The sequence below is a fragment of the Bolinopsis microptera genome, chromosome 11 (genome assembly GCF_026151205.1).
Source record: "Bolinopsis microptera isolate Bmic1 chromosome 11, MBARI_Bmic_1.0, whole genome shotgun sequence".
Taxonomy (NCBI): domain Eukaryota; kingdom Metazoa; phylum Ctenophora; class Tentaculata; order Lobata; family Bolinopsidae; genus Bolinopsis; species Bolinopsis microptera.
Genome location: NC_087082.1, coordinates 921,283 through 945,545, shown reverse-complemented (window position 1 = coordinate 945,545; position 24,263 = coordinate 921,283). Strand labels below are relative to the sequence as shown.

At 36.0% G+C, this 24,263-nt stretch overlaps 1 protein-coding gene across 1 annotated transcript in view; it reads right to left on the bottom strand.

Moving 5' to 3' along the window:
* Nucleotides 1–24,263, bottom strand: part of LOC134822730 (phosphatidate phosphatase LPIN1-like) — a 582,707-nt gene that overhangs the window by 320,582 nt on the left and 237,862 nt on the right.

Below are 24,263 nucleotides of genomic sequence, written 5' to 3'. Positions count from 1 at the left end.
TCCGTTTCTATGAAAATAAGTATATATAGACGGCCACGTAGTCAGTCCTATCACACCATGTTCAAATACAGAAATAGAGAGCTGAGTTTTTAATAGATACATTTTATCGGGGAGTTAGAAATTCTGGGATTTGATTAAGCGTGGGAAAAATTCGAATTTCGCGTCTTAACAGAATTATTACAAATAAAATACTGACATTTAATCTTAAAATCACTGCTCATTTTGATCACAATCCTTTCAGGTTCCTAATGATCCAAGAATCATCTCGATTCAAGTTTCAAATACCTATTGAAACCCACGGAAAGATTGTATAATTTATCTGTGAAACGTGACGTCTCTTCAACAGAACACATCATGTACGCTGCACGGTACGATTTTAAACTTTCATGTGCTAAGATGTACTATATCTTACTAAAATTGCTTTCACTTATTTGGTACCGACCAACAGTTCTTACACTCAGATAGTCTACTTTCTCACTTTTATCGATGTTACTAGAGCTCTAGAAGTGTGAATCTCATACTCACTGTCTCCGACCTTATAGGTGTCGTATTACTTACATTGGGTGCCAATGTTTAGTGTGTATATATTCGATATTGATAATGATTGATCAATACGAGCATAGAGGGTGTTTATTGAATTACCTCGTATAAGATCCAAATATTTACGCTGCTGAAAACTTCTTCATTAGTATTTGCACCCACTAGAAATGCCAAGTTTGCCTATTTGATTCTGCAATTGTAGAACGTTTGACCCTCAATACAATCTTTATTTTTTTTCAGCTCAGAGTTTTTCCAAGTTTATTTAACTTCTAATTCTGATAGAAAAGCCTACAGTTACATTTACTAAGTACACGGACTGTACAGGAGAAGCAAACTTCATCTTTAAAATTTGAGGCAGTGACAGTGGTTAATTTTAGAATATTTGCAGTTTTTCTCAATTAATTAGACACGATTGAAGGGTCGATACATATAACCTGTTTCGCTCTTCAATAGATATAACATAGTATGATAGATTGATAGCTATAGTATATTGAAACATAGTAATATGAGACTAGGAGTTCCTACACGCTAATGTATATCTATACTGTACCCTCGACAGTGTACTGACTGCTGAGATGATACAACTGCTTTTATTAACACAATATAAATATTTCATTGCAATATAATTTATTTTACATACTGTATTTTGCTTACTTACTATAGATATTCAAAGAATAATTAGCGTGCTTGCAAGACCAGTTGGTATTTTAGCACGCTTTATTCACTGCTACCCATTCAACATTCCAACACATCTTGTTAATGATACCTTATCGGACCTTATTTGGACGGACATTACATGAACGGACATAATTATGAACGGACATTAATATGAACGCTCGAAGGCATTCAAAACCATCAAAAATCCGAATTTTTTTGACTTTTTTCAATTTCATCAAATGATTTTTAAATCCATTTTTTATACAGTAAGTAAGAAAAGCAGTCATTAAACAGTAAAAATGTTAAAGTATGTGTACATGATGATGATCAGTGTCTAATATCACATATCATCTTCATCAAATGGGTTTTCGTGCATGAAATAGTCCATGCTTAAAGCATCAGTGATTTCTAGCTTTATGGAAACCTTTTTTATCAAACTACCCCAGTCCTGCATTTCAGTGTTAACTTTTACAAGCCATTCGGCGGTAAGTGGTTTTATCTTAGACAACTTTAGGTTAACCTTAACATCACGTGGAGCTTTCCTAACACTGTTTCATTACCTCCCCTGAGTAATATGAACTATAACAACGTCGGACAATGTCCTTGGCAACACGATTTACCGTAATATCTAGAGGCTGGAACAAGTTTGTCATGTTATGTTGGCGGGGACTAGCTCATGAACTATGTTGTTGAGTGCTATATTTTCGTTGACTTTTTCCGCCAAGTGACCCTTGAAAAGATCATATACTAGTAGAGTTTTCTGTGCCTCCGGCAGACCAAGGAGAACCTTTCCGTCGTTAACTTACGGCACAATAAAGTTCTCATAGTTGTCATATTCTGGACAAAAAGTTCGAAATGGAAACATTTTTGAACAAATTTCAACGGACTTTAGGTTGGACGGACATTAATTGAACAGACTTTATTTGAACGGACATTAAGATGAACGCTAGGGCCTCCAGCGTTCAAGTAATGTCCGTCCAAATAAGGTCCGATAAGGTAGTACCATTTGAACCGGTATTACTGCCCGAGATTAAAAGACAAGATCGTTATCTGAGCCCAACTTCTAGTTATTTCTTAATTAGCCTTGTCAACAACAGTGTTGAAAATAGTGATCAAATAAAATTAGCTCTACTTTTATCAACACAATGATCAATATTTCATTGCAATATGATTTACTTTACTTACTGTATTTTGCTTACTTATAGATTTTTTAAGGATTACACTTAACCTACTGCTACCCATTCAACATTCCATCCCATCTTGTTAATAATAGTACCATTTGAACACTTACATTGGGTGCCAGTGTTTAGTGTGTATATATTCGGTATCGATAATATGCGAGCATAGAGGGTGTTTATTGAATTACCTCGCATAATATTCAAATATTTACGCCTCGCTGCTGAAAACTTCTTCATTAGTATTTGCACCCACTGGAAATGCCAAGTTTGCCTATTTGATTCTGCAATTGTAGAACGTTTGACCCTCAAAACAATCTTTATTTTTTTCAGCTCGGAGTTTTTCGAGCTGAAAAAAAAAACTGTAGGCTTTTTTAGAAAAGCCTACAGTTACATTTACTAAGTACACGAACTGTACTTGACTTACTTGACTGACTTAAGGCGGGTGGTATTCCCGAGATCCATTGACAACAGTTCTCCACAGCTTTCTGTCCTCCATCAGTTTAGCTATCTCATCTACTGACTTCAGCCCAGTATCTGCTTTTAGGTTATCTAGTAGTGTCAAACGAACTGTACAAGAGAAGCAAACTTCATCTTTAAACTTTGAGATGATACAGCTGCTTTTATTAACACAATATAAATATTTCATTGCAATATAATTTACTTTATTTACTGTATTTTGCTTACTTATAGATATTTAAAGAATAATTAGCGTGCTTGCAAGACCAGTTGGTATTTTTAGCACGCTTTATTCACTGCTACCCATTCAACATTCCAACACATCTTGTTAATGATAGTACCATTTGAACCGGTATTACTGCCCGAGATTAAAAGACAAGATCGTTATCTGAGCCCAACTTCTAATTATTTCTTAATTAGCCTTGTCAACAACAGTGTTGAAAATAGTGATTAAATAAAATTAGCTCTACTTTTATCAACACAATGATAAATATTTCATTGCAATATGATTTACTTTACTTACTGTATTTTGCTTACTTATAGATTTTTTAAGGATTACACTTAACCTACTGCTACCCATTCAACATTCCATCCCATCTTGTTAATAATAGTACCATTTGAACAGGTATTACTAGGAGATTGGATCAGTCATATCATTAAATTGGCACCATCACTTCTCCTTTTATTTCCAATCTTATTGCAATTAAAGATTTCAAATTAGAAACTCATTACAAAATTTCAATAAACTTCACATTGTGATTAGAAATACTGTTCCCACTGGGCACTGTGGAATAAGTTAATTATTAAATTATCCTAAACATCATATTATAATAGTATAATATAATAATATAAAGTTGATGTAATGTAAAAGATATGAGGTCTAAGAACTGAGGATTTCTTCCCAGCTAATGATTCTAGTTACCTGCTTACTTCAGTTCCAGTCAGCACTTTGTTGAAAATGTTAAATTTGTACATTTCTCCTCCTATCCAAGGATGCTCTCTTCTTTGTCTCCCGGGAACTGTTTGCAGGGCACTGTTTGCAGGACACTGCTTTTTTTCCCCATAAATTTTTTTAATGATTTCAATAAAATTTAAATTGTGATTAGAAATATATTTCCACTGCTATAAAAAACTTATCAAACTTATTATTATATTGAAAGTTCATGCAATGGAGAAGATACAAGGTCTTAGAACTGAAGATTTCTTCCTAGCTGGGAATTATATTTTTATGCTTACTTCAGTTCCATTAGCACTATGTTCAGCTTAAACATTTCACCACCGAATATGTTGTCTTCTTTGTACCTCAGGCACTTTTTGCAGAGCACTGTTTGCAGTATTGATTTAAGTAATTATTATCATCGGGGCCGTTGTAAAATGTAATTGTTTGCCGATATGTTAGAGAAAATATACCGTTCGGGAACAAATTAAACACACAATTCTTAGGTCAGGCAAGCATTTAAAAGTAAAACATGAATTAGTCAGTAGGTTAACATAGAATCAGACGAAAATTCTAAAAAATTACTAGACAATTTACTTATTTAAACAGCTTGTTTCTCTTATAGTTAAACTTTAAGTTAATCGACGATTGGAATATAGAAACATTGAAAACGCTCAACATTGATTCGTAACCTGGGATTACTATATAAATTCTCGTGGTCTCGGAAACTTTGTTCGCAGACTGACGCTGAACTTAATGTGTTAAAAATAACCGTGGCCTCCTTTTGCCAGACTCTAAGAGTTGATCAATGTCTGGCCGCCTGCGCTTCGGCCTAGGGACGAAAACTGTACGTGTGACACCTGATGATACGACTGGTGTGACATCTGAGGTTGAAGGACCGGGATTCCCGGCACCGGAGGCGGATCCCGATGGCTCCTCCGCCGCTTGTTATCACCACCTGAGTTACGGAAGGGGGCCTTCTTCAAAATGAACCAAGAGGTTCATCTTCCCCGCCCCAGTTACTGCTGGTAGATGGCGGTGATTTTCTATAATCGGAGAATCGGCCCATTTATTGACCGCAACTATGTACATCTGAAGTCTCTTTCTGATTTCCCGTATACCTTGTAGGCACACTCCCGCAGCCGTTCGACCTCTACTGTGATGTCCTCGTATTCCACCTCCTTAATCAGCCCAATCTTTTCGTATTTCGCCGTGGTTCATTTTAGAATATCTGCAGTTTTTCTCAATAATTAGACACGATTGAAGGGTCGATACATATAACCTGTTTCGCTCCTCAATAGATATAACATAGTATATTGAAACATAGTAATATGAGAATAGGAGTTCCTACACGCTAATGTATATCTATACTGTACCCTCGACGGTGTGCTGACTGCTGAGATGATACAACTGCTTTTATTAACACAATATAAATATTTCATTGCAATATTATTTACTTTACTTACTGTATTTTGCTTACTTACTATAGATATTTAAAGAATAATTAGCCTGCTTGCAAGACCAGTTGGTATTTTAGCACGCTTTTACCTACAGCTACCCATTCAACATTCCAACACGTCATCTTGTTAATGATAATACCATTTGAACCGGTATATAACTGCCCGAGATTAAAGGACAGAATCGTTATCTGAGCCCAACTTTTAGTTATTTATTGATTAGCCTTGTCAACAACAGTGTTGAAAATAGTGATTAAATAAAATTAGCTCTACTTTTATCAACACAGTGATAAATATTTCATTGCTATATGATTTACTTTACTTACTGTATTTTGCTTACTTATAGATTTTTAAAGAATAATTTGCGTGCTTGCAACACCAGTCGGTATTTTTAGCACGCTTTAGCCTACTGCTACCCATTCAACATTCCATTCCATCTTGTTAATGATATTAACATTTAAACGGGTATTACTGGGTGATTGGATCAGTAATATCATCAAATTGGCACCATCACTTGTCCTTCTATTTCCAATCTTATTGCAATTAAAGATTTCAAATTAGAAACTCATTAAAAAAATTCAATAAACTTCACATCGTGATTAGAAATACTGTTCCCATTGTGGAAATTTATTATTAAATTATCTTAAACATCATATTATAATAGTTTAAAGTTATATGACTTCGATCTTTATTACCTCTTTCAACATTACAGAAATTTCTTGTCGCTTCGTGAATCATGTTGAAAGTTGATGTAATGTAAAAGATATGAGGTCTAAGAACTGAGGATTTCTTCCCAGCTAATGATTCTAGTTGCCTGCTTACTTCAGTTCCAGTCAGCACTTTGTTGAACATGTTAAATTTGTACATTTCTCCTCCTATCCGAAGATGTTCTCTTCTTTGTCTCCCGGGAACATGTTTTTAATCATTTCAATAAAATTTAAATTGTGATTAGAAATATATTTCCACTGCTATAAAAAACTTATCAAACTTATTATTATATTGAAAGTTCATGCAATGGAGAAGATACAAGGTCTTAGAACTGGATTTCTTCCTAACTGAGAATTATAGTTTTATGCTTACTTCAGTTCCATTAGCACTATGTTCAGCTTATACATCTCACCACCAAAGATGTTGTCTTTTTTGTCCCTCAGGCACTTTTTGCAGAGCACTGTTTGCAGTATTGTTTAAAGTAATGATTTGCAAAACTGTTTGTTTTTGAATTTTTATCATCGGGGCCGTTGTAAAATGTAATTGTTTGCCGATGTTAGGGAAAATATACCGTTCGGGAACAAATTAAACACACAATTCTTAGGTCAGGCAAGCATTTAAAAGTAAAACATAAATTAATCAGTAGGTGAACATAGAATCAGACAAAAATTCTAAAAAATTACTAGACAATTTACTTATTTAAACAGCTTGTTTCTCTTATAGTTAAACTTTAAGTTAACCGACGATTGGAATATAGTAACTTAAGTTTTTGAAAACGCTCAACATTGATTCGTTACCTGCGATTACTATATAAATGCTTGTGGTCTAGGAAACTTTGTTCGCAGACTGACGCTGAACTTAATGTGTTAAAAATAACCTTGGCCTCCTTTTGCCAGACTCTAAGAACTGGTCAATGTCTGGCCGCCTGCGCCTTGGGCTAGGGACGAAAACTGTACGTGTGACACCTGATGATACGACTGGTGTGACATCTGAGGTTGAAGGACCGGGATTCCCGGCACCGGAGGCGGATCCCGATGGCTCCTCCGCCGCTTGTTATCACCACCTGAGTTACGGAAGGGGGCCTTCTTCAAAATGAACCAAGAGGTTCATCTTCCCCGCCCCAGTTACTGCTGGTAGATGGCGGTGATTTTCTATAATCGGCCCATTTATTGACCGCAACAATGTACATCTGAAGTCTCTTTCTGATTTCCTGTATACCTTGTAGGCACACTCCCGCAGCCGTTCGACCTCTACTGTGATGTCCTCGTATTCCACCTCCTTAATCAGCCCAATCTTTTTGTATTTCGCCGTGGTTCATTTTAGAATATTTGCAGTTTTTCTCAATTAATTAGACACGATTGAAGGGTCGATACATATAATAGTGATTAAATAAAATTAGCTCTACTTTTATCAACACAATGATAAATATTTCATTGCAATATGATTTACTTTGTTTACTGTATTTTGCTTACTTATAGATTTTTAAAGAATAATTAGCGTGATTGCAACACCAGTTGATATTTTTAGCACGCTTTTAACCTACTGCTACCCATTCAACATTCCAACCCAACTTGTTAATGATATTACCATTTGAACAGGTATTACTGGGTGATTGGATCAGTAATATCATCAAATTGGCACCATCACTTGTCCTTCTATTTCCAATCTTATTGCAATTAAAGATTTCAAATTAGAAACTCATTAAAAAAATTCAATAAACTTCACATCGTGATTAGAAATACTGTTCCCATTGTGGAAATTTATTATTAAATTATCTTAAACATCATATTATAATAGTTTAAAGTTATATGACTTCGATCTTTATTACCTCTTTCAACATTACAGAAATTTCTTGTCGCTTCGTGAATCATGTTGAAAGTTGATGTAATGTAAAAGATATGAGGTCTAAGAACTGAGGATATCTTCCCAGCTTATGATTCTAGTTACCTGCTTACTTCAGTTCCAGTCAGCACTTTGTTAAAAATGTTAAATTTGTACATTTCTCCTCCTATCCGAAGATGTTCTCTTCTTTGTCTCCAGGGCACTGATTGTGTTTAATCAGACACAAACATAAGATGAAACCATGTAAAATAACGGCGGCTTGGTTTTGCTTCGTTAAGCCGATTAACCCTTACCCTTCGCAGCTGGAAAGTAGTGACCTAGAAAGTAGAAGAATGGAAAAAATGTTTAAAAAGAAAAGAAAACCAGACAAAAACTTACAGAGAAATGAGATTAAACACTGGATGAAAAAACAATGAAAATAATAAGTAGGAAGAAAAAAGGAAATGTTTTAAAGAAAGAAAGTGTAAAGAGAAAGTAGGACACTGTTTGTAGGACACTGCTTTTTTCCCCACACATTTTTTACATGAGATGTAACATCTTTATTCTTAGTAGTTATAGAGTTATTGGAAGAATGATCAAATCTGGCTGACTATAGAAAAATCATATTTTCAAGTTTATTATAAACTTTTTCCCCATATAATGTTTCTAATGATTTCAATAAAATTTAAATTGTGATTAGAAATATATTTCCACTGCTATAAAAAACTTATTAAACTCATTATTATATTGAAAGTTCATGCAATTGAGAAGATACAAGGTCTTAGAACTGAGGATTTCGGACCTTTACCGATAGTTGAAATTCGACATATGACGTCATCTAGCGTCATCTAGCGTCATCTAGCGTGAAATATCCCCAGATGATGATAGATCACGCTAGATCACGCTAGATCACGCCAATTAGCGACATTGTCGCTAATTGCACGGCACCTGTCGAATGTCGCTATCTGACGCTTTCTGGCGCTTACTGGCGCTATCAAGCGCTACATGACGCTATATGACGCTATATGACGCTAGATGACGCTATATGACGCTATATGACGCTAGACACGCAGCACTGACGCCAGGCGACAGATAGCGCTATTTTCATAAAATTTCTAGGGACGACATCTAGCGTCATCTAGCGTCATCTAGCGTGAAATATCGCCAGATGATGATAGATCACGCTAGATCACGCTAGATCACGCCAATTAGCGACATTGTCGCTAATTGCACGGCACCTGTCGAATGTCGCTATCTGACGCTTTCTGGCGCTTACTGGCGCTATCAAGCGCTACATAACGCTATATGACGCTATATGACGCTATATGACGCTATATGACGCTATATGACGCTAGACACGCAGCACTGACGCCAGGTGACAGATAGCGCTATTTTCATAAAATTTCTATGGACGACATCTAGCGTCATCTAGCGTTATCTAGCGTTATATATTGCTGCGACATCTGACGCTATCTGACGCCATCTAGCTACATCTGACGAAATCTGACGACATCTGACGCGACAACATCTGACGCAGGCGACATCAAGCGCTGGATAGCGGGATAAGTCAGTTTACGCTATCTAGCGCTATATAGCTATATAGCGCTAGATGTCGCTACGTCAGATGGCGTTGCAACATATAGCGCTAGATATCGACATCTAGCGCTAAATAGCGAAGAATTTCGGTTAGCGTTAGATGTGGCTATCTGGCGCAATATGTCGCTGCGTCAGATGTCGTAGCGACATATAGCGTTAGATAGCGCTGCGTCAGATGTCGTCGCTACATATAGAGATATAGCACAAGATATCTGTAGGGAGGACGCTAGCACTGCGTTGCATAGAGCATTCAGTTGTGCTAGCGTCCTACTTGGAGTTACCTCCCATTCTGTTAACATCTCCTAAGGGTATACTTTGTTCATATCGTTTTGTTGTTATTGTTATTAAAGGTCATTTTACTTAAATTAATCAAATCTGTGTATAATACTAGACGATATTCTCATGCAGGAATTCTGAAAGATAAAGCTTTATACCTCGAACTTTGCAGCGTCGATTATGCTGAGCTCACATATAATTGCCCTTTTGGACCTCCACGTGGACTCTTTCATGTCTGGGTGTGCTGTCCGTATTCTTGACATAGATCTTTCGCTGAAATATCAAAATTATTTTTTTCGTTTTATGTGCTTATCTCTGCTTCAGTGAGCACTCTGTTGAAGAAATTCACTTTTAAGAGTTCTCCTCCGAAGCTTTTGTCTGCATGGGTTTGTAGGGTCTTCTTTCTTCTTTCTTTATTTCTAAAAAAGAAGAAATCTTCTTTTGGCATAGGCTTCTGTTAGTTAGTGGACATGCATAATATTTTCGATATATTTTGAAATTGTATTAAACCCTTTTGAGTAAATACCAGATAAGACTATTGTTTGATAGCACTGTCTGAAATCGATTTAATTAATCGTTATTCGTGGTAAATTAAAGAATACATATATAAAATATGTAATTACTTATAATATACAGGGTGTTTCAAAAATAATGTCCTGATTTTAAAAAACAATACATTTTTTTATAAAGGAGCAAAATGCCCATTATCGGTTGGCATTAGTTCATAAAGCTTACAAATTTAATTTGTTGAGCTCATTTGTTCCAGCGATTCAACTTTGTTAATTTTTTTGGCTTTGCTCCAAAAAGTCGAATTTTGAGAAAAATGGGGTTCACAATGAAACAAAACTCGATATTGTGAAGACTTATTGAATTTGTGGAGGCAGAGTGACAAGTGCTAGGCGTTTGCTACAGCAAACTTGATGATAGGACAATACGACGTCTTGTAAAGAAGCTAGAAACTGATTGTACCCTGATAAAGAACACGCGTACGGGTAGGCCGAAATCTGCTCTTTCTGAGAAGAATATCAAAAGGGTGCAAAGAAAATTAGAAAACAGTCCAAGGAGGTCAACCAGAACACTTGGTAGGAAGCTTAAGTTATCGACAACTTCAGTTTGGGGAATTTTGAGGAAAGAGCTGAAGAAGTTTGCCTAAAAAATTCAAATCAAACAGACACAAACTACAAAAGATAAAGAACAAAGGACCGAATTTGGCAGCATGATGGCTGATCGCAACGAATCTGACTCAGAATTCTTGAAACAGATTTTTTTTTCAGATGAGGCTCATTTTCATCTGAGCGGTAGTGTCAATCGCCAAAATTGTAGGTTTTGGGCAGATGAGAACCCTCGAATGCAACAGTTGAGTCGCCTATCACTAGAAAGAAAGTCACAGCTTCGATGGGGATCGGGTATCATGGTATTTTTCTCAAAATTCGACTTTTTGGAACAGAGCCAAAAAAAATTAAAAAAGTTGAATCGCTGGAACAAATGAGCTTAACAAATTAAATTTGTAAGCTTTGTGAACTAATGGCAACCGATAATGGGCATTTTGCTCCTTTATAAAAAATTTTATTGTTTTAAAAAATCAGGACATTATTTTTGAAACACCCTGTAATATTATATTATATTGCGTTGACCTGTAATTTAGCTATGACGTTCATCAATTCCTTGAAAAGCTTTTTGAAGTGTTAATCAGGTTTTGATGTATTTAGACAGTTCGCCTCGTCTATCACCAACAAACGACACTTGTCCTGTACTTCTCTTAACACCTGACAATACTTAAGTATGTCATACATATTGTGTACATATTATGTCATTATCTAACTTATAATTAGTTATTAAATATAATATTTAGGGGCTCACTTTCACCTTCCACCTTATTGTGCAAATCGATAACAAGTATTTTTTAATTTACGAACTTGATCGACTGTATGCATCAGTTGTGATGATACGTTCTTTGTTCAAGTAAAACGTGAAGCACTTTATCGCCGACAGGTACGTTTGGACTGTCTTTTTTGCGTTTTTAGAATTATATGTCGAGTTTGAAAACTTGACTAGCGAAAGTAACCCTTTTTCAGTGAGCACGTCCACAAGAGTTGATGGAAACTCCTTTTTGTAAACTGAGATCAACCGCCTCATCTTTCTCGTGTAGTCGTCTGCCGACTTTTGTTGTAGAGCCTGATCATCAGTTAAATAAGTATCGAAATCGGTTAAAAGTTTTTTCAATACATTTTCCGGATCCCAACCCATATCCCTTATCTGTTATCATCATCTGGATGGTCGGGTTAGTGGCTGTTGAAGGGGATTCCACTCGTAACGTAACTATTATTATTATCATTATTAGAGCATACGGTACAAATAAAATATATCGTGGTAAAAACATCGAGGCAATTACAAAAATTAAATCGATCATGCATAATTGTAATTTAATTAATTTTATATTAAGTAGATTTTTAGTTCATTATTTTATAACTCCCATTAGATTGAAGAACATCACCAAATTACCTGTAAAACGTTCAACCAAATTCGATCGTCTGCATTCTTTATTCTGTAGCCTGCAATCATTACCGGACTATTCTAGATCCCTGGGTTTAATGTCAATAAACAGGAGACAGAAAGCTTTTACGCCGTCTTTTCGACCGCATCTTCCAGTCATTTGAACGAAGTCTTCCAATCTTCTAGGCATTTGTAAGTGTACAACATAGCATATACCTGAAAATTAATTCGTTATGTTGTTGACCCGAAATCTTAAAGGGGAATCTTCGTAGGGAATCAATTGTGGAGATCCGAACTCCGCTACAAAATACATGTTAGGTAACTTTCGTTGTCATTATATTAGCTTACCGACAACGTCGAAACCCATCGAAAGAGCGCTAGTCGCTATGACGATTCTTACGTCGCCGTCCTCTAGCATTAAACTATTCGCAATCATTTCTTGTTTTGTAGCTGGTATCTGTGAGTGGTACACCTCCAGACCTGCTGTTGTGGACCCCTTCTCTTCCTATCATAAAACTGTTCGTAAAATTTACAAGGTTTATTGTATTAAAAGCAAGATGTTATAATATCCAACCTTGTCAACGTATTACTCTTCAAAAGCTTATTGTTTATAGTTATATAATATATAGTCTGTTCTGTGTTTATTGTAAGGTATTTCCACTTATAGCAGCCGGTCTGCTGAACAAAATAATACGGCGAAATCATTATAAAACAATTTTATTTAACATACCGTTTGTTATACTAGCTGAATTGCCAATCACCTAGTTTTTTTAAATTGCGCAAATGCTCACAATACAGGACGTGAATTTTACAGACAAGAATTTATACCTTTTTTATAGCGAGATAACGGAGGCCACAATCCAAAGGGTTCTTCTTTATTTCTAAAAAAGAAGAAATCCCGAGACTCTGTCTGGTACATTTATCCGCAACTTCTCGCATCGTAGCGGACACACATAATATTCTCGGCCTATTCTGAATTTGTACCCTTTTTAATTTGAATATCGATTAAATTAGTCTTTGTTTGTGATTTGTTCAAAATTACATATATTATAATATTATATAGCTTTTAAATTTACTGTGGTGGCTTTTTACGATGATGACCACATAGTCGAGTTTTCTGAGCTTGCAGCTCAGCGCTATGGCTTGAAAGATAAGCGACTTCCCAGCTCCCGTCGCGTTGGCAAGCACACCACGACATCAAACCCATTAAAAATGGCACTGATGGCTTTTTCCTGGTCTTCCGTCAAACTATATCCCGTAGTTCTTAGTACGTCTGCTTTGCATTCTGAGAATGAGCCAATGTATGAATGTATCACGTAGACATTTCAATGAAGAGTGAACTAAACTGCTGTTTTTTAAGCCTTACCTTCGACTGTGAATTGCCATTTGACTAGTTCCATATTGTAATATTGCCCTATTTAGAATATTGCATTAGTATTATATCGACGTCTTTATTATAATCATATATATGTTCATACATCGATGAGATTTAATGAGAAAATATCATTGTTTATCTACTGACTCAGTATTATGTGATACAAAGTTCCTGTAAATAGTCAGTTCAACAATTTTCACATTAATTTAATATGCTTCCAGATAATTAAATAAGCTTAACCAATTGAAACAGTTATATGAAGTCAGCAGCTATTATGCAGCTTAATAATTGTTTGTTGACTCTTATACATTATTCAACAGATCCGAGTTTTATACTTCTTACACACGTAATAAACTGTGCCAGTAAATATATCAAAAATATTGTTTGGCCTAAATGGAGATACAACGATAAGTTCGACCAAATAGAGTCACTATCATTATTCATTCCAGTTTTTACCATTTTCAAGTGTAGAGTGATGTTATCGATCAATGACTTATGTCATTGTTTAAATTAACATTTGTTATTAAATACGATATTTTAGGGGCTGAATTCCACCTCCTTTTTTTTCAATAACAAGAACATTATTTGATTGCGAATCAATAATGAGTATTTTTTAAATTACGAACTTGATCACCCTTCTGACTGAAGAACACCTCTGGGTTAGCTACAACAGCATTATACTCAGTAGAAAAGAATGACAGAGCCTGTATTGGTACCTAACCAGACCATTTTAACTGAAAACGAAAACATTATTTCATAAAATGACTTACAATTAAATATAATCTACTAGCAGCTGTTGATTACCTGTAATTGTTGTACTCAGATGCATATGTGTCCAGGCATCTCTGAATCGCAGGTATAAACACCGCTGCCAGTATTTCTTTATCTGTTTGATCCTCCTTGTCATAGAGTCCTTCGTCGAGCAAGTAGGACAAATACTGCTTGAACCGAGTTTCAACCTGTGAAATATGAATAAAAATATATTTTATATAATTATATGCTTCCGTAGGCAATCAGACACAAACATAAGATGAAACCATGTAAAATAATGGCGGCTTGGTTTTGCTTCGTTAAGCCGATTAACCCTTACCCTTCGCAGCTGGAAAGTAGTGACATAGTAAGTAGAAGAATGAAAAAAATGTTAAAAAAAGAAAAGAAAATCAGACAAAAACTTACAGAGAAATGAGATTAAACACCGGATGAAAAAACAATGAAAATAATAAGTATGAAGAAAAAAGGAAATGTTTTAAAGAAAGAAACTGTAAAGAGAAAGAAAATATCAGCACAATTTTATATTTCACAACTTAAGTCGCATATTTCTTCGTTTGGGATGCTTATCTCTGCTTCAGTGAGCACTCTGTTGCAGTGTGGCCTTCGCGATCGCCATTTCCAGCTCGCCAATGTTCCGTCCTGTCTTTTCTAATACCACTGTCTTTTGAAAGTCGCTTCTCCCTGTTTTTTCGGCGACAACCGTCAAAATGCCATCCCTGGCCATTTTAAACTTCACTACTTTGTAGGACACTGTTTGCAGGACACTGCTTTTTTCCCCATACATTTTGTTAATGATTTAAAAAAAAATTTAAATTGTTATTAGAAATATACGTCCATATATTTTATATATCCCGTAGTTCTTACTTAGTATCCTCTGCTGCTGTAGGTTTAGGTATATCTCGTGAGCATCCCCGATTTGTTGAGGGTTGACTTCTACATTGTAAGGTCCTAGCCGTTGTACAAGAGAAACAGGGAAATCGTGAATCAGGATCTAACCCTAGACCCTACAAAATATAATAAGTGATCAGTTATCAGTCTAAATCTAAAATATAGTATCAATTTATAACATACATCTGTTTATATAATGCAAAAATTGTCTTCCAACTTCCTTATTACTAAATAAGCAGAATGGACAGTGATAGTGGTATCTTGTCAGCTTTTTATCATCCACATAGCAAAATGATGTGTCTTGCCGACAACCGTCAATATGACCAAGACGTCTATTCGTTTAAACTTTTTCACATGGTCTTTACCATGACTACTGGGAATGCACAATCCTGGTCTACAGAGCAAACAGTTACCTGCATCTGTGACGAGGTCAGTTTCTGTAAGTGCTGGGTTGAACAGCAAATGCTTATACTCATCCATTACTTTCTTCTTGCATCTAATGAATTGGCCTCATCTAAGGTAAAATAATTAGATTAATGAAAGTTCAGACTACTTAGTATGTCTGCTTTGCAGGCGACAGTTTTTGAAGGAAAAAAACAGTCTTAAAAATGTAATTTCTCAAAATGAGGTTCGTGATTATGAACCTATGTAGCACGTAGGGTTCGACCTGCAATGCTTCCGGTTCAACCGGGTATGCCTGTTGACTCTTCAGTAACCACGTATACTGTTCAAACCAGTCATCTAGGGAGCACTGACTTCAGAGGTAAGTGGATATGGGTACGTTTTCGTCATCTTGTCGCCAATGTAATGGACTATCTTATCTCGAACAATGGATACACTTGACTTAGCTAGTCTTCTAATCAGAGGCTGAAAGGTATAGGTCAGAATTATATATAATAACTAATATCATACATCATAATATAATCAATAATACATTTATGTAAATCGATGAGATGTACATCCCTTTTTACTTTTTTAGGCGGTGCGCTTCATCTATAAGAACGGCTCTTTTGATGAGATGTAACATCTTTATTCTCAGTAGTTATTGAGTTATTGGAAGAATGATCGAATTTGCTGACTATATAAAAATCATATTTTCAAGTTTATTATAAACTTTTTCCCCATATATGTTTCTAATGATTTCAATAAAATTTAAATTGTGATTAGAAATATATTTCCGCTGCTATAAAAAACTTATCAAACTTATTATTATATTGAAAGTTCATGCAATGGAGAAGATACAAGGTCTTAGAACTGGATTTCTTCCTAACTGAGAATTATATTTTTATGTTTACTTCAGTTCCATTAGCACTATGTTTAGCTTAAACATCTCACCACCAAAGATGTTGTCTTTTTTGTCTCTCGTGCACTGTTTGTAGGATACTGCCTTTTCCCGTTAAATTTTTCTAATGATTTCAATAAAATTTAAATTGTGATTATAAATATATTTCCACTGCTTTAAAAAACTTATGAAACATATTATTATATTGAAAGTTCATGCAATGGAGAAGATACATGGTCTTAGAACTGAGGATTTCTTTCTAGCTGAGAATTATAGTTTTATGCTTACTTCAGTTCCATTAGCACTATGTTCAGCTTAAACATCTCACCACCAAAGATGTTGTGGTGGTTCCGTTTGACCCGGTGAAGTTCCTTCCATTGATTTTGTAAGGTAGCTCGCATTCCCGTGCGAGTTCTTGAGTCACTGCCGCTGACGCCCGATAAACTTTTTGGACTCTCGGATAAGATATGTCATCATAGTGGAGTGCTCGTATCCTGCCTTTCCTGTAGACAGGTCGATCGTCGACCGAATGCACGTCTCGTTCCCGCCCCATGTGACAATAACTGGTTTTCCGTCTTGAAACTCTGCTACCACCGTTGTGGTGGTCCCAAGGTCGATGCCCAACAATCTCTCCGGCACTGTTTGCAGGACACAGAATCGTTCTTAATCTAGTGGTATCAATGTTATGCCGATTACATTGTTGAACTCGCCACCTTGGGTTTCAAGTAAATAATAATAATATAACAGCTCCCATGAATAATGCTTTTTCTAGCTTCGACTCCGTGGAGAGGAGCAACTTAAAATTCTTAAGAAAAGTCATTAACGTTTGAAAGTTCCCATTGTGTTCGAGAAGGTAATGGACTGGGTCCTAACATTGTGTTTTATGATTTGTCCCGAGTCATCTGGTCTCCAAAAGACAACGTGGTCTGCATAATGAGATAATGTTATTTCTTGGCAAATAAATGTGTTAAAAGATCAATAAAAGTCAGCTTTTTTGAAGATTAACAAAAACCTATATTCCTTCGCAATACAAACTGTGGCATCCATAAAGTGATTTACAAAATGACACCTAAACCTCGTGTTTCGGTGTTCACTTAAACGGTACTTGGCGGCTGAACTGTGGTGTCTGACGTTTGCAGCTAGATCGGACTCTGCATGATATTGTATTAGCAAATTTGTATAGTGTATAATTGTTTAGTGTTTATAATACTCTGCAACCTGGTAGCACGGCTGACACAAAAACAAAATGTTGGCCTGGCTTATGCATAACCAAGTAAATAACACGCACTCCGATAAAAGCCGTCTGGAGAAACTCCGCAAAATGTTCATTGTAGTCAACGGGCACAAAGAAGCACTACTAGCAATTGTGTCCTTTACCCTCCTACACAATTTGAACATTTTTGTGGCTAACTCATTGAACAACATCTGAATTAAAATGTGTCTAGTATTAAAAGATTCAGTAAGTAATTTTTTCATGCACGCTGTACACTGTAGTTAGTAAATCAAATCAAACTTTTTCGATCAGCCGCGCGCTGAACCAGTGTTGCACTAGGTAAAAATTGTGTATATTTTGTTCATTTTTGAGTGTAAATTAATTTATTAATTTATCACAAATTATTTTATTATAATATAACCACTTATGTGAAATGGTTATTTTGACTTTAAATATTTGAACTAAATATGAATTGATTGTGGGTATAAAATAAAATTTGTTTTACTAAAATTTGTTTTACTAGAAGAGTGATCTAAAAACCGATATTAAAAAGTAAGCGCGCAATTTAGGTGCTGCTTGAACAAATAATTCTATAATTCGCATAAAATCATGCTCAACCTAGTGCTTTACTGTAACTGATTTTTCTTTTTAGTGATTAACACAAATAATAATAAAATCAAATATTTTGACTTCGATCTTAATTCAAACTTGACTCTCAAGTGTTTTCAGGTCCGAGGTTTATAAATTATCATATCCTCCCATTTTATAACTCTATTATTCAGTTTGTAACTTTAAAACTGTTAAACTCAGCTGGTTAGCTCTAAGCTCTGTCAAACATGTTTAGTGTTTACTTTGAATAGCCCTCCTCCGAAAATGCTTGTGCACTGTTTAGGGGACGCTGGACTGTTTAATTATTCTTCATATATTTTTTTATGATGCTTGTGTTGAAGGGAAATCATTTAAATTTAACCCTAGCACAGCTCTGCGCGCTTAAACTAAAATGCCGAAAGAACACTTCCTATACTTAATACCTATGTATGTATGTTAGTTTCATCTTACCGGACTTAAGGTCCGAGAATTTCGAGGTGAATCGAAAGTCAATTGTGAGGTCGCCATTTCTCGCAAGAGTCAGAAAGTTCTTCATCATATCAGATTTCAAGGCGTCGCTCTCATTCTGAGAGATTGGTCGGTAATCCGATTTGTGGATCCATATAGGATATAGTTTCTTGTCAGTATTACTTTCCATTTTCTTAACACCTAAACGTACTATAATATCCAGTACAATACTCTTTAATACTACCCTTTCTTCCCCGTCTTTCTCCTTTCTTTATATTTAGATCCACTTTTCCCTTTTATAGAAGGAGTACAAATAAAACACTTCAATATAAGTAAGAGAAATAGGAAACAAAAATTTATCAAAATGTGAAATATGGCGATAAATGATTCTCTTAGAGACCCATTTCTCATAGCATCATTGTCTGGATAAGCCTTCTTTGCCAGTTTGTGTAACTCGAGGTGGTATTCCCAGATTCCTTCTTTCCGAAGTCTTTTTCTGTTGCGTAGTTTCGTTATGTACCGTTCTCTGTTACGGCCTAGCCCTTCTGCACGTCTGATTTGTACGATGAGTTCGTCTAAATCGCCTTGCACGAGTAACGAGTTGAACCGTTCTCGAGATCCCTTCTAGTGCCTTGTCCTCCAGCAAGCTTATTAGAAGGTCCACTTGTTCATTTGCCGGCCAGTTAATGGATCTGGTGTACGCCCGGAACCGTTGTAGGTATAGATCCAGGTCCATCCCGCTCGTAAACTGTGGTGGTGCTCTTCTGAACATCGGGTTGAGACGCTGTGGCATTCTAGCTGCGGCTGCGGCAGCTGCTGCTGGGGCGTTGTTGCCACGTTGTTGATCGGCCATTCCCTGTTGGGGTATTTGGTTAGTAACTGGTTCACTGATTGTTTCAGGGATGGTTCCACACTATGATCATGTGTGAAACCATTAGAGATATTTAATGTGTATAATTATATATATATATATTGATTTGTAACTTTGTGTTTTGCCATGATAATTTTTATGAATCAACAGAGATCAATTATAGACGTAAGGTAATACCAATTGTAAAATCATCTATTTAGTTCAAACCCCTTTATATATATATTTATTTTTTATATTTACTTTAAAAAAATATCCCAAAACAACTGAAAGTAAAACCTTTTTTAAACCAATATATTAAAAAAATAACCGAAATAACCATAATATTCCCTTCTACACGCTGTTTAAAGTCTTCCCACAAAAGCATGGGTCACGCTGTTTTTCTAGTTCTCCTCCCTGGAGTCCGTTGATAGGTCATCCGATGTGAGTTCCTTTTCCTTTTCTTTGTCCTCGTTTTTCTTGATTTCCTTGAAATCCACGCTTGTGGTAAAGTCTTTCTTCCGTGTCACAGGTAACTAAGCTCCTCTCGGAATCAGGGGTACAAACCCGTCGCTGATCACGCTGATTCCCAGGGTATGATTGGCCATCTCGGTAATTTCTGCAGGTTCTTTGCTGTCTGGGTTCCCAAGTAGTTGGCCAATCCTCCTGGCGGCACCCAGTGCTACCGCCCGGTCCACTTTAACTGGCTCGATGAGTGATGCATTAGGTAGGGTATCTACCACGATGGTTTTCAGCAACGACAGACGAGAGCTACCGCCAACAAGTACCGCTTCTGTTATATGTGTTAATATGTGTGTTCACGGGATACGATAGACTTGAGTGTTGAGAAGAGAAACTCGCTGGTTTTGGTTGTACTAAAGAAATAGAAACAGAACCTGTAATAAATAGAATTTACTACACCAATAATATAAACTCAAATAGTTATATCAAGTTCCAATTATCCATCATTGATCATTGTAAATATTTAGTTAAAAGAATGTATTATACGTACCGGTTGATACTCTACGATAACAATCAGAATCCTCTTTCTACAAATATCTATCAACCGGTTCTCATGCTATGAATAATAAATAATGATTAGTATGCTAAGTCTAACAATATGTGTGGTCACCGTTGTTAGTTTTGGCTTTATGATCTTGTCAAACTCTTCCCGTGTAAGTTCCACTCCGATGGATCCTTTGGAGTCGTACTCTGTTATGCGGATTTCCACGGTGTCGGATTCTGAGAGGTGGTGTTTGGCTTGGTTCACGGCAAAGAGCAGCTTTGCTCTTGCTTCTTTGGTCGGCTTCCCGGTTCTTGTGCCGTTTTTCTTCCTCGTTAGGTTAGTGATCACGCGCTCTGTCACCATTCTATCCACCTGGCCTCCGCCAAGATGCAGGTCCCCCGACATGCCCACTACTTTCAACGAATTCTTTGTTTTTTCAATGGCGGAGACATCCATAGTGCCTCCGCCCATGTCGATTGTGACGACTTTCCGGTTGGTTGGAATGCTGTCTGCGGCTGCATTTGTGGCCGCCATGGGCTTGTTCATTATTTCAATGACCGTTATCACAGCTTCTTCAGCCGCTTCCCGTGTTTTTTGGCGGCAAAGGTCGTCATAATAGGCAGGAACCGTTATCACTGCCTTAAGGGTTTCACCCGGGAATCTTCTTCTTACTTTACGAAGGATGGTGGTTGCGATTTGTTCGGGGGTCATTTCCACTCCGTTTGACCTGGTGAAGTTCCTTCCGTTGATTTTGTAAGGTAGCTTGCATTCCCGTGCAAAGGAAAAAGGAGTGGATCCAATTGTTTGGTAAGCAATTTCAATGCCCCGGTAGCGTTATTACTTGACTGCTCTTGTACACGGAATTGTTCTTAATCTAGTGGTATCAGTGTTATGCCGATTACATTGTTGAATTCGCCACCTTGGGTTTCAAGTGAATCGACATGAAAAAACTTATCAAACTTATTATTATATGAAAAGTTTATGCAATGGAGAAGATACAAGGTCTTAGAACTGAGGATTTCTTTCTAGCTGAGCATTATAGTTTTATGCTTACTTCAGTTCCATTAGCACTATGTTTAGCTTAAACATCTCACCACCAAAGATGTTGTCTTTTTTGTCTATCGGGCAATGTTTGTAGGACACTGCCTTTTCCCGTTAAATGTTTCTAATGATTTCAATAAAATTTAAATTGTGATTAGAAATATATTTCCACTGCTTTAAAAAACTTATCAAACTCATTATTATATTGAAAGTTCATGCAATGGAGAAGATACAAGGTCTTAGAACTGAAGATTTCTTCCTAGCTGGGAATTATAGTTTTATGTTTACTTCAGTTCCAATTAGCACTATGTTGAGCTTATACATCTCACCACCAAAGATGTTATCTTTTTTGTCTCTCGGGCACTGTCTGTAGGACACGGAATCGTTCGTAATCTAATGGTATCAATGTTATGCCGATTACATTGTTGAACCCGCCACCTTGGGTTTCGAGTGAATAATAATAATATAACAGCTCCCATGAATAATACCTTCTCTAGCTTCGCCACCTTGGGTTTCAAGTGAATAATAATAATATAACAGCACCCATGACCCCCCTACATGAATAATGCCATCTCTAGCTTCGACTCCGTAGAGTGAAGCAACTTAAAATTCATTGTAAGAAAAGTCATTAACGTTTGAAAGTTCCCATTGTATTTGAGAAGGTAATGGACTGGGTCCTAACATTGTGTTTTATGATTTGTCCCGAGTCATCTGGTATCCAAAAGATAACGTGGTCTGCATAATGAGATAATGTAATTTCTTGGCAAATAAATATGTTAATAGATCAATAAAAGTCAGCTTATTTGAAGATTAACAAATACCTATAATCTTTCGCAATACAAACTCTGGCAGAAGAGTGATCTAAAAACAGACATTAAAAATTAGCGCACAATTTAGGTGCTGCTTGAACAAATAATTCTATAACTCGCATAAAATCATGCTCAACCTAGTGTACGTAACTGATTTTTCTTTTTAGTAATTAGCACAAATAATAATAAAATCAAATATTTTGACTTCGATCTTAATTCAAACTTGACTCTCAAGTGTTTCCAGGTCCGGGGTTTATAAATTATCATATCCTCCCATTTTATAACTCTATTATTTAGTTTATTATTATTATTATAAAACAGGATCTTACCGACAAAAATGATTCTTAAAAATACCTTAATGCGGTAAACTGTACCCTTGAAAAAAGGGTTATTTAGTTTGTAACTTTAAAGCTGTTAAACTCAGCCGGTTAGCTCTAAGCTCTGTCAAACATGTTTACTTTGAATAGCTCTCCTCCGAAAATGCTTGTGCACTGTTTAGGTAAAAAATGCTTGTGCACTGCTGAAGGTAAATTCATGATAAATCTTTAACTAAGAGAATTTTATGAAATCTATAATATGTCGTTATACTACTGTTAAAATTATTAATATAAGATATAGCTTTAATATATATTACTAATTGAAGTTGCTTCTTTTTAACATTACATAGATTAGTACGAATGTCATGCATATCAATCATTTTATCATCATCTAGCAAGTTTTGAGGTACCCTTAAAATTAAAAAAGGGAAATAAAAGCGAAAAGAGAACTTGAAGAAGCAAAAAGGTACAGGTATAAAAAAGAAAAAGAAAAAGAAAAAGAAAAAGAAAAAGAAAAAAAAATAAAAAGAAAAAGAAAAAGAAAAAGAAAAAGAAAAAGAAAAAGAAAAAGAAAAAGAAAATAAAATACAATAAATCGATTTTGTTGGTAAGATCAAGAGTTCTGACTTTCCCAGTCATGAGTCATACTGTTAGTATCCTAACACTAACAGCCCCTAGTGATACGGTTAAAATATCTGACTCCTCCTCAATATAATCTTCCAGGTCTGAGTAAGCTGGAATGAATTTTGTGCCATCTCCATGATGATTTATGCATTGGCCACCAAAAGAGCCACAATTCAATGGAGTTCGCACAATAACAGATACTTATATGGGCCCAGTGACATAAATTTTAAAAGGGACTAGGAATCCAGTCTGGAAAGAAAAAACGGCTACGGGTATATGACCCCCAGAATATAGGTGGCCCCCAAAATATAGGTCATGTTAGTGGATACAGTTCTAACCAAGATAAGCGATACTAATGGGATCTGTTACTGCTAGGTTGGAGTAAAACATGTAACTAATGTTTCTGGATAAAAATTTTGGACCTACATGAGGTATTTTGGTATATTTGGTCATGACAGCGAAAGATTTAAACGATGTTGTCATTTTCTAGAGGGGTAAATATGGCGAAAAATTGTCATGACAAAAATCTGTCCAACACATGCCATTAAGACTACTGGTATGAGTATAAGTATTATTTTAAGCTATCTTTTCATCGAGACATCTGCAAACTGACAATTTGGAAAAAAGTTATGGCCACCACAATTTTACGGGCCCCCAGAATATAGGTCTATACGACCCCCAGAATATAGGTTGGTCAAAAACCCTGAACATGCCCAAAACCATGCTTTGGGATGCTCTACTTGTAGCTACTAGTCTCCTGAACCCACATATCAAGTTTTATCAGAATTGGATAAAAATTGGCCGAGTTATGGGATAAAAACAAAAACCATATGCCCATATTTGGGCATACGCACCAAATTTGATCGATTTTAGTTCATAAATTGGTCAAATATCAATATTTTTGAATGAAATCAA